General features: G+C 54.1%; 1 protein-coding gene across 2 annotated transcripts in view; it reads right to left on the bottom strand.

Moving 5' to 3' along the window:
* Gprk1 (G protein-coupled receptor kinase 1) overlaps positions 1 to 17640 on the bottom strand; it is a 422403-nt gene that overhangs the window by 253793 nt on the left and 150970 nt on the right. The gene's annotated exons all lie outside the window — the stretch shown is intronic.

The raw sequence follows: 17640 nt of genomic DNA, 5'->3' as shown, positions 1-17640 counted from the left end.
CCACGTCACAGTGGTCCAGCAGCTATGAGGCCACGTCACATTGGTCCAGCAGCCATGAGGCCACGTCACAGTGGTCCAGCAGCCATGAGGCCACGTCACAGTGGTCCAGCAGCTATGAGGCCAAGTCACATTGGTCCAGCAGTTATGAGGCCACGTCACAGTGGTCCAGCAGCCATGAGGCCACGTCACAGTGGTCCAGCAGTTATGAGGCCACGTCACAGTGGTCCAGCAGCCATGAGGCCACGTCACAGTGGTCCAGCAGTTATGAGACCACGTCACAGTGGTCCAGCAGTTATGAGGCCACGTCACAGTGGTCCAGCAGCTATGAGGCCACGTCACAGTGGTCCAGCAGTTATGAGGCCACGTCACAGTGGTCCAGCAGCCATGAGGCCACGTCACAGTGGTCCAGCAGTTATGAGGCCACGTCACAGTGGTCCAGCAGCCATGAGGCCACGTCACAGTGGTCCAGCAGTTATGAGGCCACGTCACAGTGGTCCAGCAGTTATGAGGCCACGTCACAGTGGTCCAGCAGTTATGAGGCCACGTCACAGTGGTCCAGCAGCCATGAGGCCACGTCACAGTGGTCCAGCAGTTATGAGGCCACGTCACAGTGGTCCAGCAGCCATGAGGCCACGTCACAGTGGTCCAGCAGTTATGAGGCCACGTCACAGTGGTCCAGCAGCCATGAGGCCACGTCACAGTGGTCCAGCAGTTATGAGGCCACGTCACAGTGGTCCAGCAGTTATGAGGCCACGTCACAGTGGTCCAGCAGTTATGAGGCCACGTCACAGTGGTCCAGCAGTTATGAGGCCACGTCACAGTGGTCCAGCAGCTATGAGGCCACGTCACAGTGGTCCAGCAGTTATGAGGCCACGTCACAGTGGTCCAGCAGCCATGAGGCCACGTCACAGTGGTCCAGCAGTTATGAGGCCACGTCACAGTGGTCCAGCAGCTATGAGGCCACGTCACAGTGGTCCAGCAGTTATGAGGCCACGTCACAGTGGTCCAGCAGCCATGAGGCCACGTCACAGTGGTCCAGCAGCTATAAGGCCACGTCACAGTGGTCCAGCATCCAGCAGGCCACGTCACAGTGGTCCAGCATCCAGCAATCCACGTCACAGTGGTCCAGCATCCAGCAGGCCACGTCACAGTGGTCCAGCAGCTATAAGGCCACGTCACAGTGGTCCAGCAGCTATAAGGCCACGTCACAGTGGTCCAGCATCCAGCAGGCCACGTCACAGTGGTCCAGCAGCTATAAGGCCACGTCACAGTGGTCCAGCAGCTATAAGGCCACGTCACAGTGGTCCAGCAACTATAAGGCCACGTCACAGTGGTCCAGCAGCTATAAGGCCACGTCACAGTGGTCCAGCAGCTATAAGGCCACGGCACAGTGGTCCAGCAGCTATAAGGCCATGTCACAGTGGTCCAGCAGCTATAAGGCCACGTCACAGTGGTCCAGCAGCTATAAGGCCACGTCACAGTGGTCCAGCAGCTATAAGGCCACGTCACAGTGGTCCAGCAGCTATAAGGCCACGTCACAGTGGTCCAGCAGCTATAAGGCCACGTCACAGTGGTCCAGCAGCTATAAGGCCACGTCACAGTGGTCCAGCAGCTATAAGGCCACGTCACAGTGGTCCAGCAGCTATAAGGCCATGTCACAGTGGTCCAGCAGCTATAAGGCAACGTCACAGTGGTCCAGCACTTGTGAGAGGCAGGAGCGCCCTGTTTTGAACCCGGGATTATGTAGACACAGTCTACATACATACATACATACATACATACATACATACATACATACATACATACATTGTGGCCTTACTAAACATGCTTTCAAGGGTTTATATGTGTGATGTTAGTGGTATCAGTGTGTAATTGTTGGCAGGATCTGTGGTGTTTACGACAATGGTCAGTGATGATGGTGCTCACTCTCACACCTGCGGTCATGGTCATGGCCGGGAACATGAGGGAGGTGCGGCAGAGTAGGCCTCCAGGTGCCAGCGTGTGGGGGGGGGGGGCCTGACTCCTTCCCTAATGGTAGTACCTGTTCCCCTGGCCCGGGACACCCCCATCCCTGGGACACCACCCCCACGACCCCCTCACTGCCGGACCTAACTCGTCTGGCAGTGGCGGCTTCTCAGGCTTTTACCAGATGAACCGTCGCCCGCCTCCCGCCACTCTCCTGATTACTGCGTCCCCTAGCACCCCTGGTGGCTCCTGCCTCCCCTAGCACCCCTGGTGGCTCCTGCCTCCCCTAGCACCCCTGGTGGCTCCTGCCTCCCCTAGCACCCCTGGTGGCTCCTGCCTCCCCTAGCACCCCTGGTGGCTCCTGCCTCCCCTAGCACCCCTGGTGGCTCCTGCCTCTCCTAGCACCCCTGGTGGCTCCTGCCTCCCCTAGCACCCCTGGTGGCTCCTGCCTCCCCTAGCACCCCTGGTGGCTCCTGCCTCCCCTAGCACCCCTGGTGGCTCCTGCCTCCCCTAGCACCCCTGGTGGCTCCTGCCTCCCCTAGCACCCCTGGTGGCTCCTGCCTCCCCTAGCACCCCTGGTGGCTCCTGCCTCCCCTAGCACCCCTGGTGGCTCCTGCCTCCCCTAGCACCCCTGGTGGCTCCTGCCTCTCCTAGCACCCCTGGTGGCTCCTGCCTCCCCTAGCACCCCTGGTGGCTCCTGCCTCCCCTAGCACCCCTGGTGGCTCCTGCCTCCCCTAGCACCCCTGGTGGCTCCTGCCTCCCCTAGCACCCCTGGTGGCTCCTGCCTCCCCTAGCACCCCTGGTGGCTCCTGCCTCCCCTAGCACCCCTGGTGGCTCCTGCCTCCCCTAGCACCCCTGGTGGCTCCTGCCTCCTCTAGCACCCCTGGTGGCTCCTGCCTCCCCTAGCACCCCTGGTGGCTCCTGCCTCCCCTAGCACCCCTGGTGGCTCCTGCCTCCTCTAGCACCCCTGGTGGCTCCTGCCTCCCTCTCCCCCCCCCCTGGTGGCTCCTGCCTCCCCTAGCACCCCTGGTGGCTCCTGCCTCCCTCTCCCCCCCCTGGTGGCTCCTGCCTCCCCTAGCACCCCTGGTGGCTCCTGCCTCCCTCTCCCCCCCCCTGGTGGCTCCTGCCTCCCCTAGCACCCCTGGTGGCTCCTGCCTCCCTCTCCCCCCCCTGGTGGCTCCTGCCTCCCTCTCCCCCCCCCCCCTGGTGGCTCCTGCCTCCCTCTCCCCCCCCTGGTGGCTCCGGCCTCCCTCTCCCCCCCCTGGTGGCTCCGGCCTCCCTCTCCCCCCCCCCTGGTGGCTCCTGCCTCCCTCTCCCCCCCCTGGTGGCTCCTGCCTCCCTCTCCCCCCCCCCTGGTGGCTCCGGCCTCCCTCTCCCCCCCCCCCTGGTGGCTCCTGCCTCCCCTAGCACCCCTGGTGGCTCCTGCCTCCCTCTCCCCCCCCCTGGTGGCTCCTGCCTCCCCTAGCACCCCTGGTGGCTCCTGCCTCCCTCTCCCCCCCCCTGGTGGCTCCTGCCTCCCCTAGCACCCCTGGTGGCTCCTGCCTCCCTCTCCCCCCCCCCTGGTGGCTCCTGCCTCCCTCTCCCCCCCTGGTGGCTCCTGCCTCCCTCTCCCCCCCCTGGTGGCTCCTGCCTCCCTCTCCCCCCCCCTGGTGGCTCCTGCCTCCCTCTCCCCCCCCCTGGTGGCTCCTGCCTCCCTCTCCCCCCCCTGGTGGCTCCTGCCTCCCTCTCCCCCCCCCTGGTGGCTCCGGCCTCCCTCTCCCCCCCCTGGTGGCTCCTGCCTCCCCTAGCACCCCTGGTGGCTCCTGCCTCCCTCTCCCCCCCCTGGTGGCTCCTGCCTCCCCTAGCACCCCTGGTGGCTCCTGCCTCCCTCTCCCCCCCTCCTGGTGGCTCCTGCCTCCCCTAGCACCCCTGGTGGCTCCTGCCTCCCTCTCCCCCCCCTGGTGGCTCCTGCCTCCCCTAGCACCCCTGGTGGCTCCTGCCTCCCTCTCCCCCCCCCCTGGTGGCACCTGCCTCCCCTAGCACCCCTGGTGGCTCCTGCCTCCCCTAGCACCCATGGTGGCTCCTGCCTCCCTCTCCCCCCCCCCTGGTGGCTCCTGCCTCCCCTAGCACCCCTGGTGGCTCCTGCCTCCCCTAGCACCCCTGGTGGCTCCTGCCTCCCTCTCCCCCCCCTGGTGGCTCCTGCCTCCCTCTCCCCCCCCTGGTGGCTCCTGCCTCCCCTAGCACCCCTGGTGGCTCCTGCCTCCCCTAGCACCCCTGGTGGCTCCTGCCTCCCCTAGCACCCCTGGTGGCTCCTGCCTCCCCTAGCACCCCTGGTGGCTCCTGCCTCCCCTAGCACCCCTGGTGGCTCCTGCCTCCCCTAGCACCCCTGGTGGCTCCTGCCTCCCCTAGCACCCCTGGTGGCTCCTGCCTCCCTCTCCCCCCCTGGTGGCTCCTGCCTCCCTCTCCCCCCCTGGTGGCTCCTGCCTCCCTCCCCCCCCCTGGTGGCTCCTGCCTCCCTCTCCCCCCCTGGTGGCTCCTGTCTCCCTCTCCCCCCCTGGTGGCTCCTGCCTCCCTCTCCCCCCCTGGTGGCTCCTGTCTCCCTCTCCCCCCCTGGTGGCTCCTGCCTCCCTCTCCCCCCCTGGTGGCTCCTGCCTCCCTCTCCCCCCCTTGGTGGCTCCTGCCTCCCTCTCCCCCCCTGGTGGCTCGTGCCTCCCTCTCCCCCCCCTGGTGGCTCCTGCCTCCCTCTCCCCCCCTGGTGGCTCCTGCCTCCCTCTCGCCCCTGGTGGCTCCTGCCTCCCTCTCCCCCCCTGGTGGCTCCTGCCTCCATCTCCCCCCCTGGTGGCTCCTGCCTCCCTCTCCCCCCCTGGTGGCTCCTGCCTCCCTCTCCCTCCCCTGGTGGCTCCTGCCTCCCTCTCCCCCCCCTGGTGGCTCCTGCCTCCCTCTCCCCCCCCTGGTGGCTCCTGCCTCCCTCTCCCCCCCTGGTGGCTCCTGCCTCCCTCTCCCCCCTTGGTGGCTCCTGCCTCCCCCTCTGGTGGCTCCTGCCTCCCCCCCTGGTGGCTCCTGCCTCCCTCTCCCCCCCTGGTGGCTCCTGCCTCCCCCCCCCTGGTGGCTCCTGCCTCCCCCCCTGGTGGCTCCTGCCTCCCTCTCCCCCCCCCCCTGGTGGCTCCTGCCTCCCTCTCCCCCCCTGGTGGCTCCTGCCTCCCCCCCCCCTGGTGACTCCTGCCTCCCCCCCCCTGGTGGCTCCTGCCTCCCTCTCCCCCCCTGGTGGCTCCTGCCTCCCTCTCCCCCACCCTGGTGGCTCCTGCCTCCCTCTCCCCCACCCTGGTGGCTCCTGCCCCCCCCCCTGGTGGCTCCTGCCTCCCTCTCCCCCCCCCCCTTATCTTGAGGTTATCTTGAGATGATTTCGGGGCTTTAGTGTCCCCGCGGCCCGGTCCTCGACCAGGCCTCCACCCCCCAGGAAGCAGCCCGTGACAGCTGACTAACACCCAGGTACCTATTTTACTGCTAATTAACAGGGGCATAGGGTGAAAGAAACTCTGCCCATTGTTTCTCGCCGGCGCCTGGGATCGGACCCAGGACCATAGGATCACAAGTCCAGCGTGCTGTCCGCTCGGCCGACCGGCTCCCATAAGCTGGCAGTATATAGGTACATGGGAGATAGACTGCTGTTACGGGCTGCTTCCTCTGTGTGTGTGTGTGTGTGTGTGTGTGTGTGTGTGTGTGTGTGTGTGTGTGTGTGTGTGTGTGTGTGTGTGTGTGTGTGTGTGTAAAAAAAATTTGATTGAATGTTGAGAGGCGGTCCGAAAGAGCCAGAGGTCAACCCCCGCAAGCACAACTAGGTGAATACAACTAAATGAATACAGAGAGGGTCCTGGCGGCTGAGTGCGGCCGTTCTCGTCAACATAGTCCAAATGTCCGTTCATAAACCCACCGCCAAACCTCATTTATGAATGAAAAACGGTTTACACACGACTCACCTGACGACTTACCAATATTTTTCAAATAGTGCTTTGCTAACAACCTGTGTTAGAGTCACAAGGCTGTAAATGCTTCACCCACGTGCTTCTAATACAAATAACTGTCAACAGAACCCAAACACCTAATGTTGACCAGACCACACACTAGAAGTTGAAGGGACGACGACGACCAAACACCTAATGTTGACCAGACCACACACTAGAAGTTGAAGGGACGACGACGACCAAACACCTAATCTAACCTTACCTACGCCTATATATATAGAATTTTAATGAATAATATTTTACATTTGAGAACGTAGTCCATCTTCAGATTCATCAACCACACTGAAGTTTTTCAAACATGACAATGTTCCAAAATTGACTTAGACGCAAGTTTAGCAGTTTAGATATAAATGCAGATTGTCTTCAAATCGGAGAATGTGTGGTTTCTTTCCTTGCAATTCTGCTCAAGACTCGTTTCTTGCAAGCTTGGTCATCAAGGTGAGCCAGGAGGTCATGTTGTTTACACTTAAAGAAACAATGTCATCTCATCTTCCTGCTCAGAAATACGATTGACAACATTTCCTTTTAACATGCAGCATACACCAATGTATAACATGCAGCATACACCAGTGTATAACATGCAGTATACACCAATGTATAACATGCAGCATACACCAGTGTATAACATGCAGTATACACCAATGTATAACATGCAGCATACACCAGTGTATAACATGCAGCATACACCAGTGTATAACATGCAGCATACACCAGTGTATAACATGCAGCATACACCAGTGTATAACATGCAGCATACACCAGTGTATAACATGCAGCATACACCAGTGTATAACATGCAGCATACACCAATGTATAACATGCAGCATACACCAGTGTATAACATGCAGCATACACCAGTGTATAACATGCAGCATACACCAGTGTATAACATGCAGCATACACCAATGTATAACATGCAGCATACACCAGTGTATAACATGCAGTATACACCAATGTATAACATGCAGCATACACCAATGTATAACATGCAGCATACACCAATGTAGAAGAGAAGACCATGGTCGTCAAATTTCAAGTCTTGGCAGAGTACCTTGAAGAGACGGGAGTTGTATTCACCAAGTTGTGCTTGCTGGGGTTGAGCTCTGCTCTTCCCCCCCCCCCCGTGGTGGCTCCTAGCAGGAGCAGTTGTGGGACACCAACTTTGATGTGTTTCGCAGGTTTGATCAGAGGATGACAACACCTCGTGCAGAGGTGTCGGAGGAGTCGTACTGGCAAGAGCATGTTGATGGATCACTCAGGGAGCGGCTGCTCCTGCAGGTGCAAGATCCCCCCCCCCCCCCCTACACACTCACTCTGGTCTCCAAGCCTCACTCTCCCTCAACACACGCTTCTCTTCACTCTCTGAAGCGTCGGGAGTAGACCTACACAACCAGTCCCGAATCCCAGTGGAGTAGAATTCAGCAAATTTCAATAATAAACAGATAAACTGGGAGCAAATAAACCAAGACTTCACAGAAATAAACTGGGAAGAACAGCTAGAAAATGCGAACCTGAACCAGTGCCTGGAAAAAATAAGCTCAGTAGCACTAGAAATATGTTCAAACCGCATACCCCTAAGAAAAAAGAGAAAGAGATGCAGATTGGAACGGGAACGTCATTCCCTATATAGGCGAAGAAAACGAATCGCGGAACAACTTGAGAGTCGCACCCTATCTCAAGAACGGCGAAGAAGGTTAGGTAGAGAAATAGAAACGCTTGAACTAACGATTGAGCAAGAATCATACACAATACAAGAGAGACAAAGGAGCAAAAGACCATCAGTGAAATAGAGAGAAATCAGATATTTTTTCTTCTATGCAAAATCAAGATCAGAAACCACATCTAGTATCGGGCCCCTGCGAAAGGGAGATGGAACTTTCACCGATGACAACAAAGAAATGAACAAAATTCTGAGGAAGCAGTACGACTGTTTTCAGCGAGCAACTAAACCCATTAAAGATTGATAACCCAATTGAATTTTTCATGGATGTGATACCAACATCAAATCATATATCAGACGTCACCCTATCCCCACTGGATTTTGAAGAAGTCATAAACAGTATGCCTATGCACTCTGCACCAGGCCCGGATTCTTGGAACTCCATATTCATCAAGAACTATAAAAAAAAAATATCGCAGGCCCTCCACATTCTGTGGAGACAAAGCCTAGATACTGGCGTTATCCCTGACATACTAAAAACAGCAGAGATAGCACCACTCCATAAAGGAGGAAATAAGGCAGAGGCAAAAAATTACAGACCGATAGCACTAACATCGCACATCATAAAAATCTTTGAGAGAGTGCTAAGAAGTAAGATCAGAAAATACATGGAATCACAGCATCTCCATAACCCCGGACAACATGGTTTCAGAACAGGGCGCTCTTGCCTGTCGCAGTTGCTGGACCACTATGATATGGCATTAGATGCTATGGAAGACAAACAAAACGCTGATGTAATTTACACAGATTTCGCAAAAGCTTTTGATAAATGTGACCATGGTGTTATTGCACATAAAATGCGTTCAAAAGGAATTACCGGAAAAATAGGCAGATGGATCTACAATTTCCTGACTGACAGAACCCAATGTGTAATAGTCAACAAAATAAAATCCAGCCCATCAACCTTGAAGAGCTCAGTTCCCCAGGGTACTGTGCTTGCTCCAGTACTTTTTCTCATCCTCATATCGGACATAGACCAGAACACAACCTATAGCATTGTATCATCCTTTGCAGATGACACTAGGATTTTCATGAGAGTTGGCAACATAGAGGACACGGCAAACCTCCAATCAGATGTAAATCAGGTCTTTCTATGGGCTACAGAAACTAATATGGAATTTAGATAAGATAAGTTCCAGATTATGCGCTACGGAAAAAAATAAAATATAAAAACGGAAACCACGTACAAAACACAGTCAAATCATAACATAGAACGAAAAGGCAATGTAAAGGATCTGGGTGTACTCATGTCGGAAGACCTTATCTTTAAAGAACACAATAAAGTAGCCGTCACAACTGCAAGAAAAATGACAGGTTGGATAACAAGAACTTTTCACACTAGAGATGCTATACCGATGATGATACTCTTCAAGACGCTAGTGCTCTCTAGAGTGGAGTACTGCTGCACAATGACAGCCCCTTTCAAAGCTGGAGAAATTGCTGACCTGGAGAGCGTGCAGAGATCCTTTACTGCTAGAATCCACTCAGTAAAACATCTAAATTACTGGGACCGACTAAAGAGCCTAAATCTGTATTCTCTTGAGCGCAGGCGGGAGAGATACATAATAATTTATACGTGGAAAATATTAGAGGTGCTGGTCCCAAACCTGCACACAGAAATAACATCACATGAGACCAGGAGGCATAGCAGGGATGTGCACAAAACCCCCGTTGAAGAGCAGAGGTGCAACAGGTACTCTGAGAGAACTATCAACATCAGAGGCCGGAGACTGTTCAACACGCTTCCACTACACATAAGGGACATAACTGGTCGACCCCTCACAGTGTTCAAGAGAGAACTATCAACATCAGAGGCCCGAGACTGTTCAACACGCTGCTACTACACATAAGGGACATAACTGGCCGACCCCTCACAATGTTCAAGAGAGAACTATCAACATCACAGGCCCGAGACTGTTCAACACGCTTCCACTACACATAAGGGACATAACTGGCCGACCCCTCACAATGTTCAAGAGAGAACTATCAACATCAGAGGCCCGAGACTGTTCAACACGCTTCCACTGCACATAAGGGACATAACTGGCCGACCCCTCACAGTGTTAAAGAGAGAACTATCAACATCACAGGCCCGAGACTGTTCAACACGCTTCCACTACACATAAGGGACATAACTGGCCGACCCCTCACAGTGTTCAAGAGAGAACTATCAACATCAGAGGCCCGAGACTGTTCAACACGCTTCCACTGCACATAAGGAACATAACTGGCCGACCCCTCACAGTGTTCAAGAGAGAACTATCAACATCAGAGGCCCGAGACTGTTCAACACGCTTCCACTGCACATAAGGGACATAACTGGCCGACCCCTCACAGTGTTCAAGAGAGAACTATCAACATCAGAGGCTCGAGACTGTTCAACACGCTTCCACTACACATAAGGGACATAACTGGCCGACCCCTCACAGTGTTCAAGAGAACTATCAACATCAGAGGCCCGAGACTGTTCAACACGCTTCCACTGCACATAAGGGACATAACTGGCCGACCCCTCACAGTGTTCAAGAGAGAACTATCAACATCAGAGGCTCGAGACTGTTCAACACGCTTCCACTACACATAAGGGACATAACTGGCCGACCCCTCACAGTGTTCAAGAGAGAACTATCAACATCAGAGGCCCGAGACTGTTCAACACGCTTCCACTGCACATAAGGGACATAACTGGCCGACCCCTCACAGTGTTCAAGAGAGAACTATCAACATCAGAGGCCCGAGACTGTTCAACACGCTTCCACTACACATAAGGGGCATAACTGGCCGACCCCTCACAGTGTTCAAGAGAGAACTATCAACATCAGAGGCCCGAGACTGTTCAACACGCTTCTACTACACATAAGGGGCATAAATGGCCGACCCCTCACAGTGTTCAAGAGAGAACTATCAACATCAGAGGCCCGAGACTGTTCAACACGCTTCCACTGCACATAAGGGACATAACTGGCCGACCTCTCACAGTGTTCAAGAGAGAACTATCAACATCAGAGGCCCGAGACTGTTCAACACGCTTCCACTACACATAAGGGACATAACTGGCCGACCTCTCACAGTGTTCAAGAGAGAACTATCAACATCAGAGGCCCGAGACTGTTCAACACGCTTCCACTACACATAAGGGACATAACTGGCCGATCCTTCGCAGTGTTGAAGAGAGAACTGGATAAGCACCTCCAAAGGATACCTGATCAACCAGGCTGTGACTCATACGTCAGGCTGCGAGCAGCCGCGTCCAACAGCCTGGTTGACCAGTCCAGCAACCAGGAGGCCTGGTCGACGACCGGGCCGCGGGGACACTAAGCCCCGGAAGCACCTCAAGGTAACCTCAAGGTAGGTGTCTTTATTTTCTTGGGTTGCTAGTTCTCTGAACGTGTTGTGGGGTGTTGTTTGTCTTTTCTTTAGCTTGCCTGCGTCGTGTACTGAACCCCGGGGTGTACTGAACCCCGGGGTGTACTGAACCCCGGGGTGTACTGAACCCCGGGGTGTACTGAACCCCGGGGTGTACTGAACCCCGGGGTGTACTTCACACTCTCATCCGCCTCCTTCTTCAGTGGTGTCAACTGCTCCCTTGTATCGGCTCTCATTTCCCAGAAATGAATTCCGTCATCTTGTTTACTATCTTCTCTTCCAGTTCTCATTCCCGTTGGATTTATCATAGAAAGTCCATTATTGTGTGCAATAATGGACTTTCTAATGGACCCCACGTCTCTCTTCATCATCTCCTGTCATCTCTCTTCTTCTTCTTCAAGGGATTCCTTTGTGTAAGCTTCAGCTACACAGTGTACTGCAGCATGACAGCTCAGTGGTGACTGGCTCCTAGAGGCATCTCATACTCTACGTCGTCAACATGTGCCTCATTCTGGAAGAGGAGCAGGTGTGGTGTTGCTGGCAGGTGGTCTCCTCTTACTCGTCGTGGTTGTGTGTTAGGCTGCTTAAATAACACGGGAGACATCTCCCGTCACGCAGGGTGCAGTCGCACCTCCACAGATCTCCAGTATCAGCTCTTGATACTGGTAATGGCTCAAAAGGGCCACCATTTACGGGCTATTCATGCCCGTGCCACCTTTTGGGTGGCTTAATCTTCATCAGTCAATCTGCTTAAAGAAGTGTTTGTCTGCCACGTCTACCAGTTGTGGTCTCCAGGACTCGTCACCCACCGCGGGGAGCCTTGTGTATCAAGTCTGTTCCCCTGCGGGAGAAGTCTGTTCCCCTGCGGGAGAAGTGTGTTCCCCTGCGGGAGAAGTGTGTTCCCCTGCGGGAGAAGTGTGTTCCCCTGCGGGAGAAGTCTGTTCCCCTGCGGGAGAAGTGTGTTCCCCTGCGGGAGAAGTCCCCCCGGGATTAACACTTTACCTCTTGTTCCTCATACTATTGTGGCTGCCTCTCTCATTACCTGTATACATTTTTTTTGTTTTTTTTTGAGATATATACAAGAGTTGTTACATTCTTGTAGAGCCACTAGTACGCGTAGCGTTTCGGGCAGGTCCCTGGAATACGATCCCCGCCGCGAAGAATCCTTGTTACAACCAAGTACACATTTTACTGTTGAGTTAAACAGAGGCTACAGTTAAGGATTTGCGCCCAGTAAATCCTCCCCGGCCAGGATACGAACCCATGACATAGCGCTCGCGGAACGCCAGGCGAGTGTCTTACCACTGCACCACGGAGACATTTATCATTGTATCTGTTGTATTCCTCCCTGGACTTTATTTTCTTTAATGGGAGATTGTAACTCACTGCCTCCCACTGTTGCTGTCTCTAGTATATACTCATGTTGGTCACCTCTCTCTCTGCTAGTGTCCCACCTGGGGCGTGGTGAGTGGGGGAGGAGGGGTGGGTAGGCCTCCAGGTGGGCGTGGTGAGTGAAGGGGGGGGGGGGGCAGAGTAGGCCTCCAAAAACTTACTTCTTTAATCATAAACATCAGGAAAGATATACCATAAAAATCAGTTTAGGTATCCTGTGTGTATAGTATAATTGTGTACAGTATATCTTCATACTGACACGTCTCTTATATCCGCCCTTGTTGTTCACATAATTAAAGGCTTAAGTCTACCATAAACAGGTCTTATTTGGATATAATGATTTGTTGATGGTTTATGAGGTGTGTGTGTGTAGGGGTGGCGAGGCCCTAGAGTGGAGGCAGGTGTGTGTAACGTGCTCCGTGGGTGTGGTCACCCACACCTGTACACACACACAGCCTCCTCGACAACCTTGCACCAGTGTGGCCACGGTGGGCCACACTGGCAGCCTGGGGCCAGATTCACGAAGCAGTTACGCAAGCACTTACGAACGTGCACATCTTTCCTCAATCTTTGACGGCTTTGGTTACATTTATTAAACAGTTTACAAGCATGACAACTTGTCAATCAACTGTTGTTATTGTTATAAACAGCCTCCTGGTGCTTCGGTGCTCATTAACTGTTAAATAATTGTTAACAAAGCCGCCAAAGATTGAGAAAAGATGTAAAGGTTCGTAAGTGCTTGCGTAAGTGCTTTCGTGAATCTGGTCCCTGGCCACCGCCACCATGTAAGTGTGCCCAAGGCCACCATATAATAGAGGCCAGGGCCACCATATAATAGAGGCCAGGGCCACCATGTAATAGAGGCCAGGGCCACCATATAATAGAGGCCAGGGCCACCATATAATAGAGGCCAGGGCCACCATGTAATAGAGGCCAGGGCCACCATGTAATAGAGGCCAGGGCCACCATATAATAGAGGCCAGGGCCACCATGTAATAGAGGCCAGGACCACCATATAATAGAGGCCAGGGCCACCATGTAATAGAGGCCAGGGCCACCATGTAATAGAGGCCAGGGCCACCATATAATAGAGGCCAGGGCCACCATGTAATAGAGGCCAGGGCCACCATGTAATAGAGGCCAGGGCCACCATATAATAGAGGCCAGGGCCACCATGTAATAGAGGCCAGGGCCACCATGTAATAGAGGCCAGGGCCACCATATAATAGAGGCCAGGGCCACCATGTAATAGAGGCCAGGGCCACCATGTAATAGAGGCCAGGGCCACCATATAATAGAGGCCAGGGCCACCATGTAATAGAGGCCAGGGCCACCATGTAATAGAGGCCAGGGCCACCATATAATAGAGGCCAGGGCCACCATGTAATAAGAGGCCAGGGCCACCATATAATAGAGGCCAGGGCCACCATGTAATAGAGGCCAGGACCACCATATAATAGAGGCCAGGGCCACCATGTAATAGAGGCCAGGACCACCATATAATAGAGGCCAGGACCACCATATAATAGAGGCCAGGGGCCACCATATAAGAGGCTAGGAGGGCCACCCTTCACTATGGTTCAAATCCCCAGAGCGATGCAGCGCTCCCCTCAAAATAGTAATTAATTTCTGTCAACATGTTGGGTAGTATTTTTATATGGCGGGAGGCAGCCACAAATAGCGGGGAGGGCGGCGCTACTCCTCCCTCCCTCACCATCACTGCTCTCTCCTCCCAGCCTCACACCATACTACGGGCTCACCATAGCCCGTGCTACTGGCAACTTTGTTCCAGGTGGCGAATCTCTAACAACAACTACTCACACTATAATACTATTGGGTCCTGGGTGCCTAGCCTGGGTGACCAACCGGGCTGTGGTGGGCCTGCGGGCCGCTCCAAGCAACAGCCTGGTGGACCAAACTCTCACAAGTCAAGCCTGGCCTCGGGCCGGGCTTGGGGAGTAAAACAACTCCCAGAACCCCATCAACCAGGTATCAACCAGGTCCTGGGATAACCTTATTACCAGTAATCATTCTCCAGTCAAATTAAGACTTAAAAGTCTATGTTCTCAGTTGCTGGTCTTCGTTTTGTCGGGGGGACAGGTAGCCTGGGTGTATGTACGTACGTAAGGCTTACATCACTGGGGTCCTCTCCGCCCCCACCTGACTCTCCCCAGGATACAACACCACAACAATTGACTAACTCCTGGGTACATATTTACTGCTATGTCAAAGGAAACGTGGCCAAGTATTTTTGTGATCTTACTTCTTAGCACTCTCTCAAAGATTTTTATGATGTGCGATGTTAGTGCTATCGGTCTGTAATTTTTTGCCTCTGCCTTATTTCCTCCTTTATGGAGTGGTGCTATCTCTGCTGTTTTTAGTATGTCAGGGATAACGCCAGTATCTAGGCTTTGTCTCCACAGAATGTGAAGGGCCTGCGATAGTGGTTTTTTATAGTTCTTGATGAATATGGAGTTCCAAGAATCCGGGCCTGGTGCAGAGTGCATAGGCATACTGTTTATGGCTTCTTCAAAATCTAGTGGGGATAGGGTGACGTCTGATATATGATTTGATGTTGGTATCACATCCATGAAAAATTCATTTGGGTTATCAATCTTTAGTGCGTTTAGTGGCTCGCTGAAAACAGTGTCGTACTGCGTCCTCAGTAACTCGCTCATTTCTTTGTTGGATTTCATTATCTAATAACATTAGATAATAACACTAACGAGAACCAGAAATTAACACACTCGAGTTAGGAGAGAAGCCGAGAGGTAATTTGTAACTAACACTGCTGCAAAAGCTAAGGACCAACCCAAACTGTTCCATAGCCATATAAGGAGAAAAAGGACGGTGAGAGGTCATGTACTCAGATGCAGGAAACAATGGGGAAGCTCTCACAAAGAATGACAAGGAGGCATGCGAGGAAGTCAACCAAATATTTCAGAAAATGTTTACATTAGAACCAGCGTGGAGACCAAAGGTGCAAGATGAAACTCTGGAGGAAATACTGGATGGCATTGTAGTCACTGTAGAAGAGGTCAGAAAAATCCTAGAGGAACTAGAGGTGACAAATGACGCCAGACTTAGTCTCATCATGACTGCTAAAGGAGGCTGCATCAATACTATGTCACCCATTATCTAATATTTATAATAAAATCCTTGAGACAAAGTCTCCAAGATGTCTGGAAAAAGACAAAGGTGGCTCCAGTTGTACGGTAATGGGTGCCAGATTGGCCTACTTGTAGCCCAATTGGGACACCAATTAGTATAATTGTATTCCAATTAAAAAGCCAGCCATGTATGTCGCAACTTACAACTTTTCCCCTACTGTTAAAATAAGCTGGACTGTGGAGTCTGAAACGCGAATCAATCGGGGAAAAAACAAAATATTTGGCAACATTTATAGTAAAGTTTGTGAGGTTCAGTTCTTCAGGTGGCGACTTTGGGCACCCAGACCTGGCAGTGACTGCCAACACTAAACAAGAGGATAAGACAGTTGGCGCTAAACTACAGTGCAGAGTCGTCGACAAGTAGTCCTTGTAAAGTGGCGGAGCAAGTAGTTAGGCGGAGCAAGTAGTTAGGCGGACCGTCTGGACACCTTCCACTCTCTCACAACAAAATAATGCATTTTCTAAATAATTTTTTTTAGTCACAATTTTGTCCATGTTAAAATCATAGATTTAGACATGTTAAGTCGTACCTGACAAAGTTGATGTACCTCGCTCCACCACACACCTGTACCTCGCTCCACCACACACCTGTACCTCGCTCCACCACACACACCTGTACCTCGCTCCACCACACACCCGTACCTCGCTCCACCCCACACCTGTACCTCGCTCCACCACACACACCTGTACCTCGCTCCACCACACACCTGTACCTCGCTCCACCACACACCTGTACCTCGCTCCACCCCACACCTGTACCTCGCTCCACCACACACACCTGTACCTCGCTCCACCACACACCTGTACCTCGCTCCACCACAAACCTGTACCTCGCTCCACCACACACCTGTACCTCGCTCCACCACACACCTGTACCTCGCTCCACCACACACCTGTACCTCGCTCCACCACACACCTGTACCTCGCTCCACCACACACCTGTACCTCGCTCCACCACACACCTGTACCTCGCTCCACCACACACCTGTACCTCGCTCCACCACACACCTGTACCTCGCTCCACCACACACCTGTACCTCGCTCCACCACACACCTGTACCTCGCTCCACCACACACCTGGACCTCGCTCCACCACACACCTGTACCTCGCTCCACCACACACCTGTACCTCGCTCCACCACACACCTGGACCTCGCTCCACCACACACCTGTACCTCGCTCCACCACACACCTGGACTCACAGTAAGGACACCTCGGCCCCCATTACCTGTAAAGACAAATAAAAGTCATTAGACACTAGTTTATGAAGCCTTTCAGACCTAAGGGGAGGGAGGAGTGCACAGCGCTAGAGTGCACGAGCTCTGACGCCCCCACAGTGCTATAGTGCATGAGCTCTGACGCCCCCACAGTGCTATAGTGCATGAGCTCTGACGCCCCCACAGTGCTAGAGTGCACGAGCTCTGACGCCCCCACACAGTGCTAGAGTGCACGAGCTCCGACGCCCCACACAGTGCTAGAGTGCACGAGCTCTGACGCCCCCACAGTGCTAGAGTGCACGAGCTCTGACGCCCCCACAGTGCTAGAGTGCACGAGCTCAGACGCCCCCACAGTGCTAGAGTGCACGAGCTCTGACGCCCCCACAGTGCTAGAGTGCACGAGCTCTGACGCCCCGACAGTGCTAGAGTGCACGAGCTCCGACGCCCACACAGTGCTAGAGTGCACGAGCTCTGACGCCCCCACAGTGCTAGAGTGCACGAGCTCCGACGCCCCACAGTGCTAGAGTGCACGAGCTCCGACACCCCGACGGTGCTAGAGTGCACGAGCTCCGACGCCCCACAGTGCTAGAGTGCACGAGCTCCGACGCCCCACACAGTGCTAGAGTGCACGAGCTCCGACGCCCCACAGTGCTAGAGTGCACGAGCTCCGACGCCCCCACACAGTGCTAGAGTGCACGAGCTCCGACGCCCCACAGTGCTAGAGTGCACGAGCTCCGACGCCCCACACAGTGCTAGAGTGCACGAGCTCCGACGCCCCACAGTGCTAGAGTGCACGAGCTCCGACGCCC

Source organism: Procambarus clarkii, chromosome 62 (genome assembly GCF_040958095.1).
Source record: "Procambarus clarkii isolate CNS0578487 chromosome 62, FALCON_Pclarkii_2.0, whole genome shotgun sequence".
Lineage (NCBI taxonomy): Eukaryota > Metazoa > Arthropoda > Malacostraca > Decapoda > Cambaridae > Procambarus > Procambarus clarkii.
This window is presented reverse-complemented; position numbering and strand designations above follow the sequence as displayed.